This window comes from Podarcis cretensis (genome assembly GCF_951804945.1).
Source record: "Podarcis cretensis genome assembly, chromosome: 7".
Taxonomy (NCBI): Eukaryota; Metazoa; Chordata; class Lepidosauria; order Squamata; family Lacertidae; genus Podarcis; species Podarcis cretensis.
Genome location: NC_137176.1, coordinates 3,135,410 through 3,160,849, shown reverse-complemented (window position 1 = coordinate 3,160,849; position 25,440 = coordinate 3,135,410). Strand labels below are relative to the sequence as shown.

The 25,440-nt window shown below is 43.6% G+C and overlaps 1 protein-coding gene and 1 long non-coding RNA gene across 2 annotated transcripts in view; both read left to right on the top strand.

Moving 5' to 3' along the window:
- The first annotated feature begins 667 nt into the window (after positions 1–667).
- On the top strand, positions 668–13,839 carry LOC307220055. The gene is made up of 2 exons (XR_013840663.1): positions 668–6,995; positions 8,059–13,839. It is a non-coding gene; the product is annotated as an uncharacterized lncRNA (long non-coding RNA).
- A 5,798-nt stretch (positions 13,840–19,637) lies between these two features.
- Positions 19,638–25,440, top strand: part of RIN2 (Ras and Rab interactor 2) — a 72,456-nt gene continuing 66,653 nt past the window's right edge. Inside the window, exon 1 of the mRNA XM_079983510.1 lies at positions 19,638–19,717. The gene's annotated coding sequence lies outside the window, so the exon portion shown is untranslated. The remainder of the gene's footprint in view (positions 19,718–25,440) is intronic.

Sequence of the window (25,440 nt, the reverse complement as noted above, 5' to 3'; positions counted from 1 at the left end):
GCTTGAGCACTGGCACCAACAAAACCCAGCCCCCTTCCTCCTCTAGGCAGGGCGGGGAGAAGCCAGGAGGAGGTGCCACCGCCGCTGCCATGTGAGGGAGAGGGAAAGAACACGCATGCTGGCGATACACATGGTGATTCCCGGACTGTCCGCAGGCCAGATCCAGAAGGCAATTGTGCCTGATCCGGCTCGCGGGCCTTAGTTTGCTGACCCATGTTCTAATGTCTGTCATGAGATAATCCCATTTCTCTAGACCAGTGGTTTTCTGATTTCTATCTTTAAGGGAAGGGTGATTCCACATCAGCTTGTCTGTGGAGAAGCCCCAAGCATCTCTCATGGGACACATGTGTGCTGCAGAGGATTCTGGGACATATTCTAAGTTACACACACTCTTCGTATAAGGAACTAGTCTCGCCTTCAAGTGGCAGTGCAGTCTAGAACAGACCCAACACTTTGCTACAGCTGTTGATTGCAGGGAAAGTTAAGTAACGGGGATGGAACTTGTCCTCCTGATCAGCATCAGAGGAACTCCAGGATTCCCAGAACACAGTTTGAAAAGGTTTGCTTTTGACATTTGTGCCATTCCTTCTTAGTGGTGTTTTTTATTAAATCAGTAATAGTGACCATTCTTCCTTTATAGGAATCAGTAACAGTGACAATACTTCAATCAAAATTTTAGCACCCAGAAATACATCAGGATTTTTAAAAGTTAGTTGCTTACTGCTTACTTGATTGTACAATAGGGCTTAGCAACACTTACTTTACCTCCACTCTTTCCAGGCATGGTCCACACGTTAAAGCTCTGTTTCTGAGCACCTTCCCCCCCCCCCCTTGCTCCAGAGCTTTCCCTGCAAAAAGCCCTTTCTTTAAAGCGCAGTTGGAGCAAACAGCAATCTGCTTAGACTTGACACTTGATCCAAGCACTAAAGAACACGTTTTCAGGGGGAAAGCTCTGCAGCTAAAAAAGGAGCATGCTGGGATACAAAGCTTTTAAGTGTGACCATGCAACTGGAAAGAGCAAAGCCAAAGGTAAGTGTGGATAAGCCCATAGCTTATATTTGGAAGACCTTTTTAAGCAGAATATCTTTCAACTATTTGGAGGGCAGCTCCAATGGAGCCAGTTGGATTTATTTCTATGAAATAGCCTTTATATATCTTGTGATACAGCATAGTATTATCTGCATTAAAGAGACCTTTCATGTGGGAGGGAATCATATATTGTAGGAGTTCTGTAGCATTGAATGTGCTTTTCTAGCACAGCAGATGGACATTATGAAAGCGGGTCAGGAATGTGGGCCAATTTGATTCAAGTTGGGGAATGAGGATTTGGTTTGCATGTCAGTTCCAGAGAAAGACCACTGAGTGTTCCTAAATTCAGACCTGAAGTGTGTGCCCCCCAGCACTGCCTCTCTGAGGTCAGTTGATGAAACTGGAGTTGGTGAAGGTCAGACTCCTAGTATTTTATATACAGTCTTGGTCAGTCCAGAGGCTTCGTACTATGTGCTAATTACAGGGTCTGGTGTTGCATAGCAGTGCTCCCTGTTGTGCATGGCTAGGATTCTTAAGGCTGGAACACACACAACCCTAAATAGCTTTCTAGACTGAGTCCTAGCCCCAGCTTCTGATGACCATGTGTATCCAGTCAAAATTCAGTGCTTGGTGATGTGTGTGTATCTGAATGAGAGATTGATTCACCTTGAATCACTCACTTTTGGCTCATTTACAGAAGTAAAGTCTATGTAACTTTGAAATGCTGGCTAGATGCATGCTGACGTATTAATGCAAGACAAATGGATCATTCTAGAGCGATCCATTCAACCCACATTTTGAACATATCAGTTTAGTTGTCTGAATTGGCTCCTGTTGCTGGTACACTGGTTGCTGCTACACTGGTTGTAGGAAGACTTCCATACCTATTGCATCTTAACAATGTGTAATAGCTTACTGTGATGTGTAGGCAACAATTAAAGTGAACAGGTGTAATGCCTAGTTGTGAAGATAATTTTACCGTCCTTTCTGCTTCAAATCATATAATTAGGGGCTGACTTGGGGCAAAATTCTCATTACTTAGTAGGATTGTACAGGTTACCAACTGAGGTCACATGCACATTTTTCGTTAGTTACCACTTGGTATATAGTGGATTGTACCATGTAGGGTATAGTCTGGAGCCTGTTGCTCACCCATAAGTCCTGCTGAAATGAGTAGAATGTAGTTGGTAGCCTCCTCCCCCCAACCAATAAAATAAAATAAATCCAGCATAATAGGTTCAAAATGAATTGGAGACATTTCTTTGGTGAGAAAGTTTCCTTTGTTTCCAGGATAAAATTAATAACACAAGCTTTTGTACCAAGTTGTGAACATTTTTGGTATAATAATCTGTGTGCGTTTTAAGTAGCTATAGTCATGGAATCACTGCATATATAAAAGCAAACACAGAACAGAAATCCCCAGGAAGATAAAAAAATGTTTTCATAGTTTTTATCTTGGCTGTTGTTTCAAAGAGATCTGGGGAATTTTTATGTAGACTGAGCAGCAGGGTCAGCTCTGTTAGCCTTGAGTGTACTTTCAAGAACTCAGTGAGTTGGCTACTACCAAAGAGAATGTTGTTCTTGTCGTGTTTGGGGTGATGGGATGGGGGGGTTGTTGAAAAATGTATGTAAGTAAGCATGGATTTTTCTAACAGAAAATGCACTAGTGTTGGAAGTTGGTTTATCCCCTATAACTGTATAGCCAAGGATTCATATTGGTTGGGTCAGTCAACATGCTTTGCATTTTTCTTTGATGTGTGAAACAGGAAATGCTTGCCAATTTGAGATATACAGACTTCTCAGGAGAAAAAATATGATTAAAGATTATCCGCAAAACCAGTTGAATGAGCTAGGCATTGAGAAAGCTTCACAAGTACAGGCTCACAAGCTGCTATGGCATCTGTATATCATGAGCTGGGCCAAACCATTGCACTGGAGAAATGCTGTGGGTCAGAAGTACTGTGCCAGACACAGAAAGCATTATCAAATGCAGTGCATGACATAAAGCAAAAGTGGGGAATCTGTGGCCCTTCAGATGCATTTGGACTGCAGTTGCCATCTATCCTAAGCAGCAAAACCAGTTGTCAAGGATAGTGGGAGTTGTAGTCAAGCAGCAGGGAGAGAACTACAGGTACCCCCAACCCAGCGGAGAATCAACAAAGACATACATCCTAACCCAATCTAGAAATAATACAGACTTGATGTTTTGTTTCCTGGGCATCCTCTGGACTGAATCAGAATTGGGAACAAGACATTTCCCTGGCCCTGGGCAATGACATCAGCTGCTGCCATGCTCTAGGGCAGGAGTAGGTTGCCGGCTGCCAAAGAGATACAGCTTTCAGCCTAAGTCCAAACCCCTGTGCAAGCAGTCTGTTCAGACCTCAGGAAAGTGCAATCTGTCCCCACTGGGCGGGGAAGAAATGAGAGGGAGGGGGGAGGCATGGCAGGAAGAAAAGGGGTGACCTACTGACCTGGGTCCCACCTACAGCCAGCATGCAGCTCCTGGCAGATTCCCATGAGAAAATGTGGCCCTTCAGGACCTTTCTAAAGGTCTTCACTCCACAAAAAAGGCTCCCCTCTGTTTTGAGTAGAGTATTGTTTCAAATCCCTTGCAGACTGATCCTGTACATGATCAAAATAAGTACTGTGCAATTCAGTGCAATTTGTAGGTTTACAACTTAATTCGTTCTGGAGGTCAGTTCTTAACCTGAAACTGTTCTTAACCTGAGGTACCACTTTAGCCAATGGGGTCTCCCGCTGCCGCCGTGCAATTTCTGTTCTCATCCTGAAGCAAAATTCTTAACCCGAGGTACTATTTCTGGGTTAGCCGAGTCTGTAACCTGAAGCGTCTGTAACCCAAGGCACCACTGTACTAGATTAGCCAAACTGTTACTAGTAGATTTAGTCAGGCTAACTGCTTTTAGATGGTTCTCCAGAACGTTCTGATTGTTCAGCGTAGCTACAGAAAATAATAACTCTGGAGATGAAAAAGAAACGTTTGACTCAGCAGATTTTCCTTACCAAAACACATGCTAATGAATGCACTGTCTTTTACATTGTTCTCAATAGACAAATGACCATAATACAGAAAATGGTTTTGGTCATTTGTATTGAATTACTTCGGCTGCAGTTGGAGGCAGAAATTAGGAAGTATCCTGGGGAGGCAGGAATGAATTGCCAGGTCTCAACACAAGTATGCTCCAAACCGTTCAGGTTTCACGACTTGGAGAGAGAAACTGACCATTAGTCTGATTGGACAGAAGCAGGTGGATGGTCCAAAGCATGGACAGGGATTGCCCTCTAGAGCATCAGTCAGGAGAAGGAGGCAGGAATTTAAGAGGATTCACTTGGACCTCCTCGTGCTGAATGTGATTTGGCATCAGGATTGCACTGCCTTGCCCACACACCTCACCAGATGCACTCATGTACAGCTCCCCGACACAAAGGTTGCTTTTTCACCTGGAGGACCTGTACAGAGAGCCCCTTCACATGACTGTCAAATCCATGGTTGGCAGTGCGATGAGAAGGAGCAAAGCATACTCAGCCCTGAGGGAGCTCCATGCAGCATGACCTCGGGACGCCCTCACACACTCTTCCCCTACAGAGCAGGATTTGCTGCCCTTTGGTCAAGCAGACTTCACCCAAGAGGCAAGTTCTTCAGTCTGAGGAACAAGCTCAAGAGTTAGGCTGTCGCACAAACATACCATGCCATGTTACAGGACTAGACCATCTCCAACTGCAGGGTGCAGGATTTTTTTTCATAGATCCATAGAATTGTAGAGCTGGAAGGGACCCTGAGGACCTAATCCAACCCCCTGCTTGGCAAGAATATTAAGGTGTCCCGCACAGGGATCAAACCTGAGTCCTTGGCATTAGCAGCAGCATCCTCAAACCAGCTGACCTATCCTGCTCCCTCTCAGTTAAAAAAGCATCTCTGCAAGTAGGAAACTAACTCAGCAGGGAGGGCTGGGTTAGGATGTTTGCCTTCCTGGTGTTCTAGCTTTCTACTTTCAAGGAGGGTCCTTTTAAATGTATGGAAATGTTAAAAACTGACAGCCTGAAATTTCAGCTGTAGCCAGAAATTATATAGTTTGTCCGTGTGTGTGGTATGTATGTGTCTTAAGATGTCATTGTGTGGCTTCTGCCTATACCACCAATCCTCTGTTTCCATTGCAAGTTTGGCAGATTGGCCTGTAGTTAACTGCTGTTCAAACTGTGTTTTGATCATAGAGTTTTAGAGTTGGAAGGTGCATTAAAGGCCAATCTCTAGCCCAACTCTCCTGCCGTGCCAATTACAGCATCCCTGAAAGGGGGTCTTCCAGCCTCTACCCACTAACAAATGAGAGTTGGGGGCCCTCCAGATGAGCTGTTTGCAGAGTATTCATCCTGATTTGCAGTATTTATTGAACATCCATCCTGAGCTGCTTGTGGGGTGTTTCTACATATTTTCCTTAGTCGTCTATTCACCCCACACTTTTCAATGCATTTTCCCATCAGTTTTCAAACTGCAAAAAAGTCCAAACAGAGCCCTTGGATTCACTTCAACTGCCCAAACCTAAAGTTCCAGTATGCCCTTAATCACGCCCCAATATACTATCAGTCAATACAGCCTCACAATACAGCTGCAGGACTATTACTAACATGATCCTCCATTGTGTCACAGCTCCTCTGACATCATTCAAAGGTGGTGTTACCAGGAAGGTCTTCCCAGCTGATCTCAAAATCCAGGCAGGACAAGATGGCAGGAGGTGTTCCTGCCAGTAATTGGGTCCTAGGTCCCAGGTAACGCATAAATGAGATCCCAGCTTTAAGCCATGAGGAACACTAGGCAGTTGGTTTTGAGAGATGCCATTTATATTTACAGCAAATTGTCCCTGATGTGGCCAGGTACATTTACATCCCACTTTTAATCCAGTGAGGTCAACATGACTGTTCCCATGTTATCCTCATAACAACCCAATGAATGGTAAGTTAGGTGAAGATCAATGAACTTTGTGGCTGAGTAGGAATTTGAACCTAGGTCTCCATAGTCTCAGTGCTATGCTTTTACCCATCAGCAGCTACTGTTTAAAGGGCAGGGAGAGTTTGGGTCCTGGCAACTGCTCTAGAATGCCACAATCTGACACTAGGCCCACTAAGGACCCCAGAGTCCTTGATAACTATTGACTTCATATCTGGTTTCCCACAGAGGACCCCCCCCCCCCCACTGTCAAATATGACAAGCTACATGCCGGTCCTAGGCTAACTGCTGCATATTAGCGCCTTCTGTTTGGGGCATATGAAATGGTCATTTTCTTTGGATGATAGAAGATAAATCCTGGAGACATAGGCTCAGAATGCATCCACGCTGTCTTTCATTTCATTTATTAATTTCATCTATAGCCTGCCTTTTCCTGCAGGGAGCAGTGAAAACAGAATTCGTCCTATTAAGACTATGATTTTTTTCCGCCCTCCTCCTTTCAATGAATGCTGATTATGCGCACATATGTCTTTCCACCCCAGCACCTGATTTTGTTGGGCAATAGAAAACAAACAAGGAACAGACTTAGGAATGTTGGCATGGGGTTAAGATGTGCAAGTTTTGTTTTGTTTTGTTGGTGTGTTTTTTTTTTAAAAGGACAATTGCACTTCCCCTTGAAGGAAGCAATAAGGTGTCTCCTGGGGAAATTGCTGAATAGGTGGGCATGTGCAAAATCAGGTTGATCTATTTCTGTTTTTAAACAGAGCGGCAAAAAACATCATAGTCCCCCGACTGAAGAGTAGGCAGGAAGAGGAGGTTCAGAATAGTCTCCGGGGGGGGGGGGGTTGGTGCCCATTGAGACTAGACAGAAGACAGAGAGGCCACAGGCACAGCCAACTAATCTAGTTTTGTCCCCATCCTCCTCTCTGCCAAGTGCTACAAAGGCAACACGGAAACTAAGGAGCAGGAAACTGACAGCCAGAACCACCTCATGGACTGCATATTAGTAAGTAGGCAGGCATGTGGAGTCTAGTTCAAGTTAGGGCATTCACCCTAATGGACAAGCAAATCTTGCCCAAGATGCAGAGAACAATCTAACAATCATTACTGAATCTGGTGTGGTGTAAGAAGCCACATCTGTTTATTCATCTGCCTGTCCCATTCACGTATAAAGCAATAATGTTTCCAATGAAAAAAGTGCATGCAGATAAAGGGAACGGAATGCTTCTCTCTGCCCTGCCTTGCTGCACTGTGCTCGGTTTCTTCCAACAGCCTGATACCAGAAGGAGCCACCATGCCATCTTACAAATTGCTTATGAATATGAGTGAACATTACAGCATGTTGCAAGGTGGTCTTTCTCTGTGAGAGATACACATGCTATAAAGAGATTTAATTGGCATTGCAAGACTGTAGGCTGAAAATGAAGTCTTTCTTTGTTTCTTAGGGCCTCCTCAGTATGTTTTTAGGGTACCTATGGTGTTTTGAGCATACATTTAAAAGTCTAAATTATAGATTCCACTTAGGCATACCAACTTTATGGCACAATTCCCCAGATACCCCCTGTACTTTGAAGAAATGCAATATACAATCCTAAATTCTTAATATGAAAGGTTTCACCAAAGACATTTGGTTATGCCAGTCTCAAGAACAAGAGTGCAAATGGGAATCTGTGGCCTTTTCAGATGTTGCTGGACATCAGCCCCAGCCAGCGTGGCCAGGGACCAGGAATGACGACAGGAGCTGTAGTCCAGTAACATCTGGAGAGCCACAGGTTTCCCATCCCTGAATCAGTAGAGAGAAACCAGAGACGTAGCTATGGGTGGGGAGGGGCTAGCGAGGTTTTTTGCCCAGGGTGAAGCCTCCAGAGGGCCCCACTGAGGTGCCCATCCTCTGTGTCTGTGTGTGTGCACGCATGCACGCACGCATGCAAGCACACATACACACTAAAACAAATGTGTGTGGGGTGTGTGTGCCAAACTGGGTCTTTGACCCAGGTGAAATGAATCCTAGTTTTGCCCCTGAATAAACCCTCCAGTCTTTGTGTGTGTGGTTGATCCTTTTTTTCCAGGCGGTGGCAGTAGGTCCAGAAGGGCCAAAACGTGGTTGGCATGATCCCACTTCAAGCAACTTTGTCAGAGTTAAAACAAATAAGCAGAATTCAAACTTCTCGCCAGGGAAGCCATCTCCCTCCACCGACTGAGACAGAAGAATTTTCTGATTTTTCTGTTTATCATTTGATAAATAATAGTAACACATTTGATATAAAAGCAATAATTTTATCCTCTTGGACCAGTCAGTCTCTTGAATACAGAGAGCTCTCAAACAGGTATGGGGAATCTGAGACCACCCAGATGTTGTTGTTGGACGTTCTCTCCCATCAGCCTCTGCCAACTAGGCCAATGCAGCCCTATCATATCTGGAGGTCCACAGGGTTCTTATCCTTCGTCTACACAGGGTCTCTGCTCATTTCCATGCAACATCACACATGCACAGGAATGCATGCATACCTCCCCCCCCCCAATCATAGAAGTGAATGGGAAAGCCCACATTTACAGGATCTCCACGCAGGCCTCAGAATATAGACTGCTGCACTGGAGTGCAATCCAGAAAAAGATAGACATAATTGGGGCCTGGTCTGAGCATGCAGCAGAATATGGCAGAAGAATCCTGCAGTGGAAGGACGACTTTATATTGCAGGTGGGGACTGCAGATGAATGTTCTTTCACATACAAAACACTGGCAGGGGAGAAACCTACCGTGCCAGGGAGAAATGCTCTATGTTTTGACTTCCTGCTGTGCTAGATTTCTACTCTTGGGGAACTTGAAAGGAAAGAAGCAAACTTAGGAGAGCTTAGGAGTGGCCTTGGTAGGCAGCCATGTTGGAGGAGCCCAGTGAAATGGCATTGTCCATTTACCTCTTCAGTCTACTGTGCGTTTTGGAGATGAGGCCCAAGTCCCTACTGCTCTCTAGCTTGCTTTCTGCCAGGAAATTAATGGGTTTAACATTATATGTGGCATAATTCACCTATTGGTTTTGTGGTGGTGGTCAGCTGAGGTAGAGAATGCAAAGAAAAGGCCACAGAAGAGGAGGGCTCCTACTGAGCCCCCCTTCAGGAGGAATGCAGTGAAGCATTGCAGTGGGAAGGGAGAGGGGACCTTATGTCCCCCCTCCCCCAATGCTTGTAGGTCCCAACTTGTATATAATGCAAATTATATTAGCAGTGGTGTCCTTCCACAGATGCTCCTGTGGTCTTGGCCCCTTGCTTGCAGGTCGGCGTGTTGTGCTGTAGTATAAACACAAGCATTTGCTGACACAATCTGTTCCTTTTCTTTTTGAGTCTTCCTACATATCTACAAACGTGTTTCCACACACACTAAAACTGCATGCAATGATACAGCTTTTCGTTTGCACAGAAAAATGCAGGGCAAGCGGAATTATTCCATTTGTTCCCGTTCTACTAATAGATTACATATCTACTGAGATGTCAATAATTAATTATTATGTGTTTTCACAAATTATTCAGTGGAGAAAGTAGCAGTTTCAAAGTGGAGTTGGCACTGAGCACAGATAAAATTACTCTTATGTATAATTCTTAGCCCACCTGTTTGCTATGTGAAAAGAGGGTCTCCTGCCTTTTTTAATGATGTGATGGTAGCCTGCGCACTGACTATTGCTGTTCCAATAGGATGAATGCAATTTCCATGAGCATTTAAATGTTCTTGAAGACTGAACATCCTGCATGGATAGGTGGAAACATTTCTGTCCTTATTTTTTAAAAAATTAAGGAGCATAGATTTATATTCAGGTTTGTATCTTACATACTTTATATTATATTAAGATCCCCCAATCTGTGGTAGCTGGCTGCCATTTGAATAGAAATTAGTTGTTGGTTGCTGCTGAGCTGATTACTGTCAGCAGTTTAAAAGGCTCATATTTCTAAGCATAAACTATGATTGCTAGTTTTGCATATTTATGAATATATGAAAATCTGAACAATAACATAGCACTTCAGTCGTGTGTATAATGCATTAGGTGTAACTGGGTATATCTTTGTAACTTTTGTAGCATTTATCATTAGTGTTATTGCTGAACTGGTTTCCTTCTTTGCATATAAGGGAAGTTTTTGATTTGCATGCAGTGGCCTGGGAAATTATCTACATATTTATTTTATTTATTTTTCATTGAGAATGTAGGGTGTGTAACAAGGAAGCCATCCTTATACTGGGAGGTTATGTAAATCTGTTATTTAAATCTGATCATATTTTAGTTCTTTAAGCATAGTACTCTAAATGAGCCATCTGCTTTTGTGCTTTCCTGTACCAAAGCCTAAAATTGGAACAATTTAAATATTTTGAGCACAATCTGTCTAGAAGTTATCTGGCATGAGCACCACTGAAAGGAATAAGCAAGAGCTTATTTCAGTGGTCATTGCATAGGATTTCTGCTGGATTGTGCCCTTTAGCATTAATTGTGTCAACCTCTGAGCTGGTCATCTATTATATTGTTGCTGCAGTCATTCTTATATACTAAACAATGAACGTATGTGCACAGTTAGAGCTGGCACACTTCTCTAAGGTGCGTACTGAATATACACTTTTAAAAATATAAGTAGTAATGGCTCAGGTTTTGTGGTACATTTGTGTGTGCATGTGTGCTTATACAAGACACCAAAGGGTTATCCCATTCCAACTTCATAACTATTTCTTATGATCTCTAGTGTTTCAATAAAATTGGGAAAATAAAAGAAACAATAGTGTTTTCAGACCAATTATTTTCTTATGCTTGCTGAAATTAATTCTAATAAAAGTAAAGCATTTGTAGGAGGAAACATTCCTTAGGATAATTTTAACTGTGTTGGAAGACTCTAGGATTTTGGGTAGGGGATGTGAGGTGAGGGTTGTACATATCAGAAGTCAGAAGATGACATCCATCCATTTTAAGTATCCTTCAACCCATTCCGCAGTTCTTCATCATCACTTGCGAATTTGTGCTAGTATGCTATTAAAAAAAAAAGTTGAAGGCTCTTTACAATGTACAAATGCACAATGTCTGCCATCCCCTTCTGCAGCTGTTATGCGATTTAGGAGTGGAGAGAATAGCAGGGTATTGAGGAGAGTTCTTTGCCACCCTCTAACTCTTCTATACAACAGCCTGGACAGCAACAGAGAAAAGCGTTTAAGTTTCCCATGCTCCTCCCCCTGCACTGCCCATTGGTGCCATCCCATAACCATCTATACTTGTGTGCTGCAGTGCTGAACTATTGAGAAAATTAAGAACTTACTCCCCACCCCGTTTGTGTCCCTGGTATGCAGATTCCTGACCCTTGTAATGACTTTCCATTCACTTCAATGGAAGGGGCAGAGCCAGGAACGTTCTGTAAGCACGCATGGTGGGGAGCTTTCTGTTTTGTGCCTCGGAATACAAATGGGCTTTTCAACGTGAGTTTTGATGTATCAAAGGGACAGAAAAATGTATGTTTTGCACAACACAAGCGGAAAGCAAGTAAGAATGGTATAAACATATTTATTTAAAGGATGGTTTGTGATGGATGCCAGCAATTTGTCTGTTCTATAAATTGTAGTTTTGTAGTGATTTTCTCTGAAGTAATATTGGCTCCTTATAGTATTTTGTAATCCACATCAGCTGTAAATTACGTTTTTTATTCAATTGCGGGAGGTGGGGTGAGCAAATTATTAAAAATAAGATGTAAACTCCATTGGTAAGTTCTCCCACAGAAGCTTAATGGAAATTAATGGGAGCTGTACTGGAACAATACTGTGCGTTCTTGCACAGATCTCATTCTTTTGCGTGGGACTTGGACAGGAGAACCTCACCATGGATTGTGGGCAATTTTTTGTTTCACTTTTTGAGTGTGCACATATATCACTAAAGTGAAGGGCTTCTTTGGCCCTAGCTTGCACTGACACAATAATTGTCCTAGGAAGACAACATAAATAGTTTTTAAATGGCAGTTGCATCTATTTTGAAAATCTAGTCACAGAGCAATATAAAGAGATACTGGCACATGAGTATGGCCCAACAAGGTTGAGTTTCATGAGCAAAGTATTATTATTATTATTATTATTATTAGTTGTAGTAGTAGCAGTATACCACCCTTCATTCAAAGATCTCAGGGTGGTGCACAACAAAGTTAGAATTATGTTGCTAATAATTGTTGCTTTTAGTGCTTCCCAAAGCTATTCAAGTGAATCTTGAGCACGCTTACTAGGGGATAAGTCCCACTGAGCTCAGTGGGTCTTACATCTGACATGCTTAGGATTGTATTATGTATGGTTTCACTTTCCATTTCCATTCCACAAAATTGAATTCCCTTTCACACTGTGCGTGATGGCCATTAGCGTACATGGTTTTAAAAGTGGATTAGACAGATTTGTGGAGGTTAAGTCCATCAAGATGACCCATGAGCTGAATGCATGTACAGAGCATCTGGCTGGCTAATGCTCAGATCGGAAGTTTAGCCTAGATGGACCTTGATCTTATACAGCAGATCAGTTCTTATGTTCTCAAAATAGAAAGCATGTTTTGCTGGATTATTTCCACCAGTACTGAAAAATACTGGATGCCTGAAAGCTATTTCATATTTTCCAGGGATGGGAAACCTGGAGACCTCAAGCTGTTGTTGGACAACAACTCCCACTGTCCCTGACCATTAGCAATGCTGGTTGGGACTTACGGTAGTTGTCATCCAAGAATACTTGGAGGGCCACGCTCCTCTTCCCTGATCTATTTTGTGCTGGAGCTCCATTGAGGCAGAGGTATTTAAAGGCACATGTATGGAGAAGAATTCTCAGACATAACACTCCTCTTGCAATGTGAATGACTGCCCAAGATCCCCTCATTCGAAATTCTTCCAACGTGAGCTTGGCACTTTGAGGTGAGTGCTCAAAAGGCCTCAAGGGCACACTGAGGTCCCTGGAGCCCCTCCCCCTCAAGGAGAGTCCTCTCACAGATGCAGTGGGCTCTGGAGTTGCACCAGGTTTCTAAATATAGGGTGGAATTCCTCCCAAAATTCAGTCCTAACAGGGTGGAGAGGATAAGCACTTTGGAAATATATACTCTTGCTTTTGTGGCCAGACAAACCCACCAGGCCTGCACATCAAGCCCAACACATGTTTTTGCAGTCCCAGGCAGCCCGCCAAAACAAACACATTTTATAAAGCCCCTGGTGGGACATGTTCGCCTTCATGGATTACAAGTTGTACAGGCCTAGTTTTATGAATGCACTTCTTAACCTCTTTGTTACATTGTAAAAATGGTTAAATGAAAATGCTACATTTAAAAGCTATTTAAATGGTGAATACTTGTGCCCTGATATAGTTTGGACCTTGCTTTGAGGCTTCCAGAAGCACAGCAATAAATACGACAGATGGGAGCATCTCTGAAATCAAGCAACTCTTATTATGTTAGCTTTTTACAGATCAGTGGCTGATTCGGTGTTGGTTTCATGCTATCAGGAATATTGTAGATGAAATAAAGTGTAAACATGACAGTGCACTTAGAATGTAAGATAGTTAGTTAACTGTTAACTTATTAACAGCTGGGACTTCCTAGTTGAAGTAAATCAGAGGTTTGTAATAATAAACATTTTATTCATTATACCCTTTCCTTAAAAAAAAGTTTTGAAATGTTCCACTGTTAGAGGCACACATAAATATTTAATATTTTTTAAAAATAAGTTGAAATAATTTTGTCATACTTAGACTAGTATTTATGAGTTCTGGGGCTTCTTTTGTATGTTTCTTTTTAAAGTTTGTTGTAGAGCGTTTCTAGTCTGCGTTGCTGTTCATCCACTTGCTTGTGAAATTAAGAAGAAAAAAACCTAAGAAATGAGAGCATGCATTTTTCTGTTTGCTGACAACATGAAGTCAAAAGTTTGTACCTGTGTTTTTAAAAGTCTTATAACTTTAAACAATGACAGCATTACTGTATCTGAACATACAAAAGAAATATGAATTGCTTTCAGTGTTCTGTCATTTGCGTTTTGTGATGTATCTGAATACAATAATACAGCATTTGTGAATATAAATATTTTTCTCTGCTTTCCAATTTAACAGTGCAGGCAAACAAAATGGTTCACATTTGACCATCAGCTTCATATTCCATAATGAGATGCTTAAGAAGTAATGTTGTATGTAATATTTCAGAAAATTATAAAGCTGGAGAATAATTTTTTTTAGTTTCCTTCTGAGAAAATAACAGGACCCAAATTTTGAATTAAGCAAAGGTTGGAGTCCCCAAAAGCATTGACTCTGTGCCCATTGACTTACACCTACATAAGCTCAACTAAGCACTCGGTGCTTTAACTGAGTTATGTATTTGTTTGTTTATTTGGATCCCCAGCCACTAGTTATTTTACCTTGTCCCTGCCCAACAACCACCACTTTGAATAAACCATGTTTTACCGCTTTGGAAAATTCCAAATCCACAATTTGCTTTTCCTATTTCCTGCAGGGGAATCAATATCTCATGATAGAATTATGTTAAAATGTCTGCTGCTGTTGACACTGGGGAGAAGGTGCTTTGCCTGTGTCTTAGCTTGTGCAAGAGAAACTAACTGAGTGATCCCATCTGGAGCCAGGGGACAACAAAATGGTGGTGCATATCCACCCTGCGACTTGTACTGGTCCAGGGCCAAAGGGGGTGGCGGCTCTCTTACTTTTTTCACCAGGCCAGCTCCATGCTGGTGTAGCTGAGGCCCGTGGGGGTTCCAGGGATCCAAAGGTGCTCTGCCTCTGATTCCTATTTGTTTCCTACTGCTAGAACTGGCAAGGGTAGCTTTCAGCACACCTGGGCAAGCCCAGGACCTCTGCAGCAGCTGAGCCCACCTACCTGGCATTGCTCCTTTCTGTTGACAAGAGGCCAGCAGATAGGAAACTACATACCATCCTAACCCCATCCCAGACATCAACACTGGGGGTGGGTTAAACTGGATTCCTAAAAACACTTAACTCTGGGTGAGTCCCGTCTAGCTAAGTGGGACTTATATCTGAGTAAACATGCATAGGATTACGCTGTTAGGTTGCGTAAGAAATTCCTTAAAACCAGGGCTACAGGAGCCAAATAAGGGCCTCAGTTGCCTATTCCTAATTTAGATATTTGCAGACTTAACAACCTTCTGAAATTCCTGCAGAATACAAGAAGGGTAACACTCTCTAATAATCGAGTTTCTGGCATTCTAGGTGGCACAAAATGAACTACAGTTCTATCTTAAAATCAGTCTGACCTGTCTCCCATTCTGATACTGCCTAATTCACTCCCAAATCTCTTTCCAGGAGCTTGTTGGGTACCATACCCTCCAACATTTATCCAATGAAAATAGGGTTGTCCTAAGAAAAAGCGGGGCATTCTGGGATCAGATCGGAAACCAGGACTGTCCCTGGAAAATAGGGACTCTTGGAGGGGCTGTGTTACTGGCCGGGAACACTTTTGAGTGTTAATACTTTGCACAAGCAGAAGATACTCCAGAGAGAGCTCACTAGCATCTTTCATGCTCCAAATCCTTTACCTCATCCTAGGGAAATATTTGGACACTTTCAAGATGGAGTCTGCACAAGACACAGCACCTCTGTGGTCCAAGGAACTAGTTATTTAGAACGAAGGGGAAGATGCACAGTATCTGCAAGGCCTTTATGTACCCTCCATTCTTCTTCTTAGTTTTGTTTTGTTACAATGGATTATATTTAAGAAAATGTGATATCATTTTTAAAAATAAGTATGCACCACAAACCTACAAGGCAACTTGTAATTATCACTTCTTATTGGAGAGGTTTCTTTATTAGGTTTTTATTCCCCACCACCACCAAGTAAATTAGGGAAGCACACAGAGTTTCCCCTTCCCACACGCCATTCCATTCCAGAGCCCCTGATGGGGTGGTCAGGAAAGAGGGCACCTTCTTCTTCATTGTTCTTGGAACTCAGCTCTTTCAGGGGCAACTCATTTAATTGATTTGGGTCTCCCATATAAATATTTTCAACTGCTGCCATTTATTATTTCATTGTTATATTTATTGCTTTCAGCCTGTTTTAAGCCACCTTGAGTGCCCATTATAGAAAGATGGGACAGAATAAACTTCTGTAATAAATAAATACACAGGATTAAAAAACAACTATTAAGGAGGTTAGGCTGGGAGAGAATTACTAGCCCAGGGTTACCCAATAAGCTATGCAGCTGAAGAGAAATTTGTATTGGCAGGAGCCAGGCCCCAAATGTATCCCATAAATATGGCATGAAGGAAATGTTCCTAACAAACCACGGGGGAAACTATGAATACATTTCCTTTTGGCTACTGCTAAAGCAACTGGCAGTCATTCCTTTCAGAAGGTTAAGCCTTCAGTCCCACTTCCCTTCCAGCTGCTAAAAGAGAGACAAAGTTAGCATTCAGAGGAAAAAGGAAGAACATCCTTCTGATATGCAAGCCAAATCTATAAAGGAGAGCAAAGTATGCATATGTATGTATCTATATCAATGCAACAGTCCTTAACAAAGCAAATGAAGTTAGCCCATCAGCGACATACCGCTTTCCTAAAAGGTGATTTCTTGTGATATTGAAGGGAAAGCAGCATCTTAGAGAATTAATTGAAACCCGCTAATAATAAATGTGCTTAGGAATACACAACCTCAAAGAAAACTACTGACACCACTAACAGACATTTCGCAGAAGGATTTTATTAGACAGAGAATCTGGCTTCAGAATGATCTCACCTTTTTAAAAAGCTATTCTCTGACCATAAAGAAGGTTGATCGCCAAAGAATGGATGCTTTTGAATTATGGTGCTGGAGGAGACTCTTGGGAGTCCCATGGACTGCAAGAAGATCAAACCTATCCATTCTGAAGGAAATCAGCCCTGAGTGCTCACTGGAAGGACAGATCCTGAAGCTGAGGCTCCAAGACTTTGGCCACCTCATGAGAAGAGAAGACTCCCTGGAAAAGACCCTGATGTTGGGAAAGATGGAGGGCACAAGGAGACGGGGACGACAGAGGATGAGATGGTGGGACAGTGATCTTGAAGCTACCAGCATGAGTTTGACTAAACTGCAGGAGGCAGTGGAAGACAGGAGTGCCTGGCGTGCTCTGGTCCAGGGGGGCACGAAGAGTCGGACACGACTGAACGTCTAATCAACAACAAATTCTCTTGTTCTTGTACTTTTTTGCCCTGTCAGTTCTGTGCCACAGGGTTCTGTGCCTGTTCAACATCTTTATAAATTACTTGGATGAAATAAATTTAAAAAATTTAAAAATGTCCAGTTGCACCTTAGAGACCAGCTAAGTTTGTTCTGCGTATAAGCTGTCGTGTGCATGGACACTTCTTCAGATACCTGAAGAAAAGCTTATACCCGGAACAAACAGTTGGTCTCTAAGGTGCTACTGGACAATTTTTAAAATTTTTTATTTATTTCGACTGCGTCAGACCAACACGGCTACCTACCTGAATCTAGATACTTGGATGAAGTTATTGAAGGGATGCTCATCTAATCTGCAGATGACATCAAACTGGGAGGGGTAGCTAATGCCACAGAAGACAGAATCAGAATACAAAATGACCTTAACAAATTCGATAACTGGGTCTAGGCTAACAAAATGAATTTCAATACAGACAAATGTCAGGTTCTATATTTATGCAGGAAGAACCAGCTGCAAAAATATAAGATGGGGAACACCTGGCTTGTCAGTAGTACATGTGTAAAGGATCTAGGGATCTTAGTAGACCACAAACTTCATATGAGTTAACAATGTGATGCAGCACCAAAATAAGCTAATGCCCTTCTAGGCTGCATCAAAAGCAGTATAGAGATCTGGAAGTAATAGTCTCATTCTATTCTGCCTTGGTCAGACTGCACCTAGAATACTGTGTCTGGTTCTGGGAGCCACAATTTAAGGATATTGACCAGCTGCAATGTGTGCAGAGGAGGGCAACCAAGATGATCAAGAGTCAGGAAACCAAGCCTGATGAGGAATGGTTGAGAGAGTTGAATATGTTTAGCCTGGATAAGTGTAGACTGAGAGGAGATATAATAGCCATCTTCAGATAGCTCAGGGGCTGTCAACATTCTAATTTGAATGTGGTTGGAATAATAATAATAATAATAATAATAATAATAATAATAATAAAATAAATTATTTATACCCAGCCACTCTGGGCGGCTTTCAACAAAATATAAAAAATACAATAAAACATTAAAAAGCTCACTAAACAGGGCTGCCTTCAGATGTCTTCTAAAAGTCAGTTAGTTATTTCCTTGACATCTGATGGGAGGGCGTTCCACAGGGCAGGCACCACCACCAAGAAGGCCCTCTGCCTGGTACCATACCTGGTACTTGTTGAGTTTTCTAGCCACATCTTAGGCATACAGTAGGCCCACAACTTACTTTGGGCTTATGTTCCAGGGCTGCGCCTAAAGCCAAAATAAGCATATAGTCAAAACCCACTGGGTTTAGTGGCAGGTGGGATTACCGAAGTCATTTCTCCCTGAACCCTGCCTCCTTTCTGCCTCTTCTTCTTCTTCTTTTTTTCCATGCACTGAAATATACTTGCACACAAGTTGTGGACTTACTGTACTTACTGAGAAAGGTATCCACTGGATTTAGTGGGACTTAATGTATGGGCTTTTAAAAATGTGTGTCACAAGTTGATAAAAGCTTCACAATTATTGCGTTGTCAATAATTACTGTTAGCAGCTTTTAATAAATGTAAATATTAAAGGGGAGCACAAGTACATACATAAAACAAATCCATATTCTGAGCCTGATTTAACTTAAAGCTGGGCATATGCAGAGGTGCCAAGGAGAGCTAAGAGACAGCGTAATGAACATCCCAATCCTTCCTGCCTTTTCTTCTTTCTGCGGTGTTTTCCAGAACTCGGACGGCAAAACTTCCTTCGCTTGGTGGAGCCGCCTTCTCTGCTCCAGCTGCGAGGCCGGCGGAGCACGAAGCCTCCCGCGTCTCCCCCTTTCACGCTGCATATTTTCCGCCGTCCTGGGAAGGGAGCGGGGAGTCAATTGCAAAGGAAGGAAGAAGGCGGGCAGGCAGGCTGGTTCTTTGAAGGGAGCCAAAGGGAAGGAGCGCCGGGCTTCGCACCGATTCCTCAGCTCTGCGCCGCCGAACAAGGAAAAGCCCTTTCGCGAAGGGCGCGCAGCGAGCACTGCTGTCCGCGTAGAACTAGATCTGGCGAAGGCCAAGCACTCTGGGCATGCTCAGAGGCACGCCTTGCCAGGTCGCGCGGCTACACCTGAGCCCCCAACGCTGCTTGGCGAAGGGAAAGCAGGGGTCTCCCCGCCCTCCCCGCCCAACTCTGCCCCACCTGCGAGGAGGGGAAAGCGCTCTGAGCGTCCTCAGAGGCACACTTTTCTGACGCTGCGCGGAGCCCGGCTTTTGGGGAGCCGCGGCCCCCCTGGCCGCAGCCGGGCACCTGCAGCACCCGCGGGCTCGCGCCGCCGCCCCCCCCCCAGTCCTGAGCGCCAGCCTGCCCGCCTCCTCCCTCCCTCGCTGGCTCGCTCCCGCCTGTTGCTCCCGGCCTGGTCCAGGAGCGACTTCCTCTTCCTCTCCGACGCCGCCCCCCCCCCCCGCCCGCCCGGAGTCGGCTGGCCTGGCGCGCCTGGTTGGGAGCCGCTGGCCCCGAGGAAGGGGGTCCCGCCAAGCGCCGCTGCGCCCCGAGAGACGGGCGGGGGCCCGGAGAGACCCGGCCAGACCAAGCCCGCCTCGAGAGGTCAGGAGCGGAGCCGCCTCGGGGGGGGGGGGGAGGTCGCGCTGGTCGCGGGGAGGTTTTGCCTTCGGGGAAAGAAAGGGGTCGCATCCTGAAGTGTGCTGGCTTCCGAGCCGGGGCTGTGCTCCTGCGAGGGGCGCTCCGGACTTCGCCTGCCTTTCGAGCCCCCGCGGCCTCGGGCCAAGCCGGGGGCTCTCTTGCGCTCTGCCAGCCTCCCAGTTGCGCCTCAGCCGCTTTCCCTTCCGGCAGCCCAAACTTCCCAAGCCCGACCTCCCTCCGGCGCAGAGGATGGAGCAGGAGGGCCACCTTGGCCCTGGCACCAACATTGGGGGGAATCGGACCCCTTCCTGGGGAACTTTGTGGGTGCTGGCACCCCAGGGAGTTGGCATCCATGTTATGGAAGACGGGGCGCTTCCAGACAGAAGTTCGGAGCTGCTCCTTCTGGCAGGCAAGTTTTTTGCAGCTTCCGCAGCTTCTCATCAAAACGCCTGCAATGCTTAACATTTAATCTGGAAACATTACTGTGGAAAACCTGAAAAGTAATGAATACTGTAAGCTGCTCCCCATCTGCCCACTGCTCCTTAGGACACTTTTTCTTGGTGGGCAGTTTGTCACTTGCAGAGCGTTTCAGTGAGTGGCCTCCAAAGCCACACTTGCTGCCATTCCGAGCCATTTTGCTTATAGAGCAGCACAGTTGGTAATGAAGGTGCCTATTTCCACCAGTAGCTAAAAACAGGCTTGAGCTTAAGCAATCTAATCAAGAGGAGCTGTTTCCTCAAGATCTCCAGTAGAGCCAGTGTGGTGTAGTGATTTGAGTGTGGACTAGATGCTCAGAGACCAGGGTTCAAATCTCCACTTACTATGGAGCTCATTGGGTGACTATGGGCCTCTGTAGCTGTTCCTTAGAGGAAAAGGTGGGGTATGTAAATAAGTGAGTGAGTACATGAAAGAAATTACCTGGGAAACTGAAACTGGGCCTTAAATAAAATAAAGAATTAATTCAAAGGTCTTATGTAAGATCTTTTTATTCCTCTTGTGCAAGTCTTGGTCAGGTAAACACCACACTTGCACAATACTTTGGTATTAAGAATTAAAAACAAACAAGCAAACAAACAGAATAGTTATTGTCCCCTCCCTAAAGCAGAAGACTTCATTTTTCCCATTGTGAAACATGATAATAATGAAGACTGAAGACCAAGTCGCTGGCCAGCAGTGGCAGGGCTTGATGGCACAACCACCACCCCATCTTCAGCCCCTCCACTTGTGTGAACCAGGGAAGAAGGGTGGTAGTGGTGAAATGACCTCTTTGCTCCCAGGCTGGTGCAGCAAAGAGACTTGAATCAGGCCCTGCCAGCTTGGGATCCAGCAAATCCTGTGCTGATACAGTACTGCCTCCAAAATACCCCATTTCAGGCAGGGATAATTCTGGTGGTATTTTCCAGCAGATTTAGTGGGCATGTTGGGACATTCTTTGCTAGTGTGGCTTCCTTGCCAACGGCAGAGCTGGGCATGGCTGGGTGGAGGGACAACTCCATCCCATCCTAATCTCATCCAGCAGAGTGGATCAGGATTTGAATTGCTCTTCCCAGCTGCTAACTTGTTCCTGCACATTTCCTGGATCTTTTTTTAAAGGTGTGCATGCACAGGTAAAGAAATATTTGTATGTATGCATTAGAATCAATGTTAAATATTTGAACTAGCTGTAATAATAAATGCAAATTTCACATTTGTTTGTAATTGTCATTTAAGGATGTATTGAAGGTGGAAAAAAGCAGGGGGGAGTGTTGTGGTAGTCCTTTTCGGAAAAATCAGCATAGAAAGAGCTAAAGAAGCCTAAAAATGAATTTTTGTTCTGTCAACATAAAAATGCTTATTTGCTTATATTCGACTTTGGACCAAACATTTCCTGCAGGATTTTTGATCAAGGTCTTGGAAGTCAAACGGACTTCCAGAATGGATTCCGTTCGACTTCCAAGGTATGAGTAATAACTTTTATTAGTGTTTATCTAACATGGGGGCAAAATGCAATAAAACAATTATTGAAAGTACTCAGATTACATGGTACAGAATGTGCATAACATAGCAAAGTTTTTGTTTTGTTTCTGTCTTACCAATGGGTTTTATTATTTATTACCCTATTTATTTGGAAGGCCCCATGTGTGGCTGCTACTCAAAATCCATCTCTATATGGGACATCTGTGTGATAAGCAGCAATGTTTAATGTTTCTCCAGTGGTCTTTTGAAGTGCCATGCAGACCTTGGGACAGTTGAAAGTGGCATGTGAACATAGCACATGGTAAGACCATGACATGTGGAAGAGACATGCAAGAGTTGTTTCCCCATCGAGAGGACTGGAGAGAGAGGAAGACTAGAATCACATACCACCACTATCCTATTGGCATACCTAGTGCAACCGTCCTGAATCTGGTACTCTCTAGGTGTTTCAGATAACAGCTCTCAGCTATCTAGGCTGTACTAGATAGGACTGGTAGGCATTACATTTCAAAACATTTGAGCAAGGCTCATCTAGTGAAAAATTGAATCGATGCAGCTCTGCTAACTCCCAGTGCAGCATTTTAATAGGGTTTTCACCACAGAGTCCCATAAGAGAATTTTTCTGGCTGACAGTGGCTCTCAGTGTTTACCAGAAAGCCAGGCTGTTTCACTCTTCTTTTTCTGTTGCTTTTCTTGTAAATCTATTATTGACCTGTGTATTTCCACAATGTCAAATTGGTAAATGAAAATTTGAACTGCTCTAGTTTTTTAGAGCAGTCGCATTAACATGGTGATTGTTGTTGTTCTTATCCATCTGCCTTGAGAGACAATGGAGTGGCCTCCCTGGGGCACAAGCCTGGGCAGTATGTAAATGGAAGTCCTGGGCTGCCCAGACGACAAGACATCCCCCTCGGCCTTGCTAGTGTGGTCCAAAGGGAAGCAGAGCAATATGTTTGGCTGCAGGAGTTGTTGGAAAGAGGCGCCATCCAACTGTTTTGGGGACTCCACCCTGGATTTGTGTAGAGTTTATTCCTTAGCCTTTTCTTTTCCTGAAGAAATCCCACAAGGCAGTGGTGGCTTAGGATCAGAGTTTTCCTTCTCCTAGATGGGCTACCATATCTTCCCATGTTGACAAGCCCCACCTGCTCCTCATTTCCCTCTATAGCATATGCAGAAGCCACCTTCTTAACTGATGAACCCACTATTGGTCTCGTCCACTCAATCCACCAGAGCCTGTCATCGCATACAGGGGAAGTCCCTAACTCACTGAGGGTTTGAGACCCATTGGTTGCCCTTACCTGGTTTAGCTGGTCAGTCAAATCCATTTCCTGGAATGCTGATAGCTCCTAGGAGCCACAGGTGAGAGCTGAGTGCAGCGTGAAGACTAAAGGTGGACAAACTGTACTACCCCTCCCCTAATACTCCATGGATTCTCTTCAAATGCGTGAGGGTCAAACAGTTTAAAATATTGTTTTGAAACCTAAGAATAACTTGATTGTATTGACACAACCTTTCTGCAGTTTTCCATGGCATAGTGACACAATGTGAGAGGCTGCTGCAACAAAATAATATGAAGTGGTGGCAGGCTTACCCCTTGTAGACAGGGAAATATTGAGAACTCATACAAAAGCATGAGACAGCCATAATACATGTCCCCCCCCCCACACACACACACAGAAAATGACTCAGTCATTTTCATGAGTCTGAGGCTCCTCTTATGAATATGTTATCAAGCTTTCCAATCTTTTGGAACATTTCCCACAAGAATTTACCTGCAAAGGAATCTTTGTGCAGTTGCCATTGCAGGGGATTGTGGGCATGATTCATAAGTACTCCATAGAACAGGCATGTGCAAGATCCGTTTCAGGGGCCTAATGCGGCCTGCCAGTTGGTTTAATCCAGCCCCTGTGGCAGTTTATTTCCTGGGGTAAAATCCTAAAAAAAACCTCAACAACTTCAATCCTAAAGAGAGCTCAACAACTTTGGTTGGCCCTTTGGTCGGCCCTCACTGCCCTTCACTTCATCAAATCTGACCCTCTTTGAAAAAAGTTTGGACACCACTGCCATAGAACATCTTCAGCATTTCTCTGCTGATGCACTTTGCAAGGGAGGTTACAGGCAATCTGTCTTTCTGAGAAGCTTCTCCTTTACAGATCCATTATAGAGTTAGTTATTGAGGTACACTTGGAAAACTTTTCAAGAACTCAATACCGCCCCCCCCCAAAGCAGAGTTAGAAAGGCGCTTATTTTAGAGTATTGACTGGTTCAAGTGGCATTTTTATATATGAGATTTAAAATAATTTGTTTTCTACCTTAGAAAAATATGGTTCTGCTAGTGAACTTACTGAATTACTGGTTGCATTAACTCAGTCAGAACTAAAAATCTGAAAACATTCAGTTAAACACCAACTCTACAATTCTGTGATTCTGTGACTTTTAAAAGTAGGTTAAAAGTAGGAAAACCACACTTAGTCTGCTCACTGCTAGTAATTTCATGTCTCTTGCTACACTCCAGTTTTGTCTGATCTGTCCAGAAAGAGAGGCTGTTTCTTGAATGGGCAGAAAAATATTCCCAGTTCACAGAAGACAGCATAAACTTTCTAGATAGCTGTAGGTTTTTGATTTTCTTTTATATCCCTGTTACTGACCCAAATTCCAAACAATGGTCCGAAAATTTTGGATGGGCTGGCTCTCTTCCAAGAACTTTGTGATCCTTTTAAGATTTGGAGAGCACACAAGTATCACTGTTCTGTAACTGGTTAAGCTTTCAGCAAAGGACAAGTGTACCAGTTTGGACTTTGTCACAGATTATGTGTGAGAGAGAAAATATGCAGCGGGTCCACTGAGTAGCAGTTTGTTCATAAGCTACATCAAGTTTTGGAAAAGAGTAGAAAGCAATCCAGTCTTGAGCAAGTGTCTTTTCATTGCAGAAAATTACTAAACCCATCAGGAATTCTTACATAGCATGTGAAAGTAAATTTGTTTGCTTTCCTCATAGAAATGAACACCACTGACTTCATGCAAACTTGTGTGTGGTGTCAGAAGTCTTGATGAGCTGAGCTATACACAGCATGTTGTTAGTGATAACTGGAATTCAGACTCATTAAAGTCAGTTTCCAAGGTTCTTTCACACTAGTATCATTTCCAAAGTTTAATTACCTTTAACATGATATAGAACATGTTAACTATATATGAAAATTGGTTGTAATTTTAACAGAATTACTCTGCAGTAATTAGAAGCACTGGTAAGGATGTTGCAGTCATAGCAATCAACATTGGCCCTCAAGTTTGTATCCCTCCCCCCCGCCCCACCAGTGATCTTGATTGCTGACACTGCCTTACTTGATATTTAGACTGTTATTCAAATAGTGTGCAGAGAGGCTTCGACAGTTTTACCCCAATGTAAATTGAAGGCTTATTGTATGTCAAATATATTTGCATGATTGAGTGATCAGATCGTAAGAGCCCCTTTCCCCCCTGTCCTGCTTTGCTCCCAGTTAAGTGACATAGTCCAGCTTTTCCCATTGGCCATGTGCTGGTGTCTCTGAAGAAGAACCCTCACAGGGAAACACAAATATCCAATAATCGAGACTGCCATTGGGTCCTGTGGTGGAAGGAGAGTCTTTCATGTGGCCTGGCTTGATGCCCATAACCTTTCAAAAATGGACTGAATTTTGCAGTGCCTGTATTCAGTGCAACATGTGAAACCACTTTTCTTTTACTCTTCCAAA